General features: G+C 32.0%; 1 long non-coding RNA gene across 1 annotated transcript; it reads right to left on the reverse strand.

The window, feature by feature from the left end:
- Window positions 1-1,354: 1,354 nt before the first annotated feature.
- On the reverse strand, window positions 1,355-3,306 carry LOC134705047 (uncharacterized). Its single transcript, XR_010105465.1, has 3 exons — window positions 2,631-3,306; window positions 1,747-1,852; window positions 1,355-1,512 (listed from the first exon to the last, which is right to left on the reverse strand). It is a non-coding gene; the product is annotated as an uncharacterized LOC134705047 (long non-coding RNA).
- Window positions 3,307-5,643: the final 2,337 nt, after the last annotated feature.

Consider the following 5,643-nt stretch of genomic DNA (forward strand, 5'->3'; position numbering starts at 1 on the left):
GTAATTTGGGTAGACATTCTAGACTGTTAAAATCACCACATATGTTTAACTTAACCATAAATAGCTAACATAATTAAAGGCTGACACTTTAATGTGATAATCTTTTGGAATCTGACCGTATAAATGAACACTTACTTGACCCTTAGTGACCACTGAAAAAGATGGGCTCTTAAAGGAAATTAGTTGTCTATTATGTTGACTTATCTACATGACAGATTTGATATGAAAGAATTTATACATTTTCCTTACAACTAGATAATGATTTACATGTTTCTAAGTACTATGATTAAAATTTTATGAGGGAATGCGATAGCAACAGAAGATACTATACATTAACGTATATATAACACGCGTTTAGTTGCCTGATCAAATTTTTGCTGACTTTTTAGATTTACTTGAGGCATCTCGTATACCAAAAATACTGTGCCACATATATCGTATTCTCAATCAGAAATAATCGTTTGAAGAAACCATGTATCATATTTAAATAGTGTATTGGGTCGTATATACAGGCAATACATATCATTCAGTTTAATAATTACTTATAAAGTCTGCCTCACCTCTTACTTAATTCAGAGACTGCGCAGAATGACATGGGCATGATTTGGGAAGGGGCTTGATGGCAAGTTTCATTTAAAATAGATTACCTGCACTGTAAATCTAAGTGTTAATAAATAGAACACTGCTTGAACGCTTTTTTGTAACACTTTTTGAACGTGTAATTGCGTTCCAAATGTTTACACTAGTGTTCATCAATTGAATGTGTGGTGTTCAGTTTTTAATGCCTTTGTGTTTCATTTTTGAACACTTGGTGTTAAAGACCTTAACATTAGTGTTCAACGATTTAACGTGTCCGAATGTTCAAAATCTTAATACGTCGACGCGTTCAACAGCCATGTAACACTTTTTGAACACAGCGAACATGTTCAAAAAGCAAAATGTTAAGATTCAGAACACCAGACGTTAACATTCAGAACAGTTGACATAGGTGTTCAAATTGATGGTGTTCAAATGTGGAACATGTTCTATTGTTAAGCGTACATAATTTTCCATAAGTACTAAACTATATTGAATCAGGCAAAATACAACAATAAAACATATTTTAACAAGTAATTATTTATATAATCAAATGAGCATATATGTAAGAAAAGTACACAAGAATACCTTATGATATCAAAAGTAACAGTCAGTGAAATCACATACATAAAGTTTTTAAACCGACTTAAATATATCACAAATAATTATTTTCTTCTACATGACAAGATATAGTTGCTACATCATGCGTATCCTAACCAAAAAAGCATGTCAATGTGATAAGTAGATAGTTTATGATATAGATATTTGTCACAAGTTTGCAAATTCCAACAGTTCTTGTACGATCACATAAGATGAACGCTCAACTTTTCAGTGCATCTTCGCTTAAAGCTATCAACTGGGAGGCATTTTATGTGTTATCATCAACTTCCAATGTCAAATCCTCCACAATAAGTAATCTCTATGAGCCTATATATCCTGCAAAATAAAATTTAAAATTAATAGAAGAGAGTTTTTTATAAAGCATCAAATTATGCAATAGTTGTTATGCTTTAATTTCGATATATACTAGAGTATAAATTAATATTCTATGGCAGTGAAATGCAAATATAGCCATTATAAGTTACATAAGTCGATTTCTTGACCTAAGGTATACAGATATAGAAATGATACCCCTACATAAGCTATTAATATACATATATTGTCATATACCTTTTTGACAGCTTTCTTTTTTCCAACACTTTATAGCATGCAGAAATGACCTTCGTGGGCTTATTTGCTACCGGCTTCTAATTCAAACATTCCAATCTAACGATTCCTGCAAATAAAAAAAAGCATTTTCTAAGTCAAAAATGGTGTTTCATATGTTTACACTAGTGTTCATCAATTGAATGTGTGGTGTTCGTTTTTAATGCCTTTGTGTTTCACTTTTAAACACTTGATGTTAGAGTTATTTAACACTTATTGTTCATCAATTGAATATGTGGTGTTCAGTTTTTAATGCCTTTGTGTGCCATTTTTGAACGCTTGATGTTAGAGTTCTTAACACTTTGTGTTCATCAATTGAATGTGTGGTGTTCATTTTTTAATGCCTTTGTGTTTCACTTTTGAACACGTGATGTAAGAGTTATTTAAAACACTTAGTGTTCATCAATTGAATATGTGGTGCTCAGTTTTTAATGCCTTTGTGTGCCATTTTTGAACGCTTGATGTAAGAGTTATTTAACACTTAGTGTTCATCAATTGAATGTGTGGTGTTCAGTTTTTAATGCCTTTGTGTTTAATTTTTGAACACTTGATGTTAGAGTTCTTAACACTTAGTGTTCAGCTAATATACGTGGATGTCAAAATCATCATTTATTCTATATAACAGACAGACGATCACAGACTGGTTATTCAGCAGTTTAGAAAATCATCAGAACAAAGCTGACAGTTATTTACGTTAATACTGTTCTTTAATTCGTCTTTTATGTTGAAAATTAAAAATTTGGATATAGCAGTTATGAATATTTGACAAATATATATCTGACATGAGAATATAACAAGGAAGCCAGCCATCGAACTACCTATGGAGATTATCCTAACTTGTTACTCACTTCTTTCGTGTTCATGTGGGATAGAAGTCCCTTCTCCAGTTCTATTCCTTATGTGTATCCTTTCTTCGTTTAACCGCCTAAATCACCAGCCAATATCTGTTTCCGGTATTTGGTACCCTGGTATATTTTTTTTAACGCGAGGTGTTCAAAATTTCGAGCGATTGGAACACTGATTGAACATGTAATGTTAATAGACTGAACGGATCATGAAATAAGATAAACATCGAAATATTTTTATTACGATATTATCATAACAGACCTCATTGATATGTATAATTATGTCACTTATAAGTAAAACTAGTAATAATAATAAAATAAGTTCATAAACTATACATATATACCAGGCAGCTTGGAAGTTTAATATTTCACAATTACTAAATTATTTGTCAAAAATTCACAAGATCATCATCCTGCGTGTACATTCCTATTTTTAAATGAATTTCTTTGTAAATTTGCCAATCAGAAGGATAGAAAATCGGACAAACAACTATCCTCTTTTTTAGATCAGAATTTGAACACCGGTGTACACTGTGTCTGAACACACATGTTAATATTTTTAACACAAACGTTAAAACTTTGAACACGTCTCTAAGCATGTACATATGACGTTAAAATATTGAACATTCGGTGTATTAATTTTGAACGCGTCCGGACGCGTCAGGCGTCAGGTAGATTTGCAGTGTGGTCATCGAAATTTCTCATACATTGTTTATTGTAAATATGTGGTCCTTGTTAGTTGTTACTTGGGGTGTTATGGCTTGTTTATTCTATAAGACGTTTTGAAGACTTGTGCCTTTATGAATTTAACATTTCAAACCTTAATTGTATATTTACTGCGTTGTATTGCTATCTGTTGTTTACTGATGATACATTGTACACCTGCAATAAGTATTCGATAAAGGGGGAGTTGATGATTCGTAGATAAGAAAACGCAATCCATCACAAAGCTTGCTCACATGAAACTTGACATCGTACCAAACATGGGAAAAAGAGTTTTGCACGCATGGTAAATGTAAGTGGACCAATATGAGGTAAGATAAGAGTTTTTAAAAAGGTTGTATAAGGAGAATTATGTGAATAAATGTTTTATTTCATTGAATTTCGAATTTTCGTTTGTAACTTGTAATGCTTGAAATGCTTGTTGTTCCACCGTGACATAAAGCAGCAATAAAATAAGTAACAGGAAAACGACTCGTACGCATAATATACTACATAAACACTGTCCAATAGTTTTCTTCTGTTTGTGTTACGACTATATTGACCTCTATTATCAAAGGACAGGTGGCTTTTCAAAAGCTAAAGTTAAAAATAATGACAAAATGAATTGGGATGCTTTCGGACCAATCTTTTGACTAACAATACATCCTTTCAAACACGCTATCGTCTTAAAAGAAATGTCGTATACACTCTGTAATTAGAACATACATAGTCACAAAAATCTTTCTTAAATACTTCGTTTGGCAAAGAAATGATGATTTAATGCGATTCAATAGGCTAGTTATCTTCAAAGAAAGGAAAATATTCCCAATTAAGTACTCAGTTTGAACAAATACAAAAAATGGTCCTGACTATTTATCTATTAGCAAAATTCCTTTTAATTAAAGGTTGTCATAATTCATTATGAATATTGTCAAAACTCTTACAACAGGTAGATCATCACACAAAGATATCGTAATTTCTTTGGACCTCACGTTTTTTGTAAAATTTGAAATAAATTGCTTCGTTTTATGTTTTTGATCAAGGGAGAAAGTTGTAATTTAATACGAAAGTTTGTTGAAATAATTAAATTGTACGTCTCTGTTTACAAGACTGAATGGATAACAACTTAATTGCAATCCCTTTAATACCTGTTGTCTGTCTGTCAGAATCGACACGTCAAAGAAAAAAAATATATAAAAAAGCAATTACCTTTTTTATATGTTTGCTTCAAACGAAGATGTAAACTTTGTTTGAGATGATGTACTTATGTAGCCTTTTAAAAAAAAAAAACTTTTTGAACATGGAGATTCTAAACTAAGGCGGTGTGTAGAGATATGACTTCTAATTTCTACCACTTATTCTGTACTGTACATTCAAAAGTAATGGTGTGAGCTTGGAGTGAACAAGTCCTCTTGGAGTTAAAGAATATTATTACATTGGTTGCAATGAATTACATTGATTTCCCAGTTAGATAAAAACCGATAATTTCACATGTGTTATTTCACTCTCTGACGTCATACAACAATAGGCGTTGTCAAGACGTCGATAACGTCGTAACAAAACATGCGTAGGAAAAACATATAGTTCCTTACATTTTGTACATTAATTTCATAAAAAAAAAGCAATTTGACAATGTAATAAAAAGTATAACTAATCGCCGTATCTGAATATCAACAATAAGACAACTTGTGACCGAACGCCGCTATGGATTAAACTCGTGCTGCGCACTCGTTTAATCCATGCGTCGTTCGGTCACGCGTTGTATTATTTTTTGATATTCAAATACGGCGATTAGTTATACTATAACGAGCTATAAAAAAAACATCAATTGACATACCTTATATGGAGCTTTTCCTTGGACGATTTTTCCTACTCAATGTTTACGTATGTCTAAAGTTATGTTTAACAGAATACGTACCTTGCCCGCTATATGAATATCCATCTGTCCAATGCAATTTATTGGATAGCACATTGAGCGCTCACTTAAATGTTTAACCTCGCTATATTCTTAATGTATCTTTCCCAAACCAGTAGCCTGAAGTTCAGTAGTTTTCGTTGATTCGTGTCTGTCATATTGTTTTTTTCGTAAGTTGTATTATTATAAATTATAAGATAATACCTTAAAAAAATCGCATTTCCCCCAAGCGCACGCACGTGTCAACTCCTCCATGTTGAGCTATTGACAAATTATATAGCCATTTTGTTCAATAGTACTAGAAAACACCCGCGAAATCGCGGGCATTCAGAACGTATTTGAAAGGATGTAAAGTGTTGTAGGAAGAATTTTGTAAACGATTTAATGACTTAAGAATTT

The sequence above is a fragment of the Mytilus trossulus genome, chromosome 2 (assembly GCF_036588685.1).
Source record: "Mytilus trossulus isolate FHL-02 chromosome 2, PNRI_Mtr1.1.1.hap1, whole genome shotgun sequence".
NCBI lineage: Eukaryota > Metazoa > Mollusca > Bivalvia > Mytilida > Mytilidae > Mytilus > Mytilus trossulus.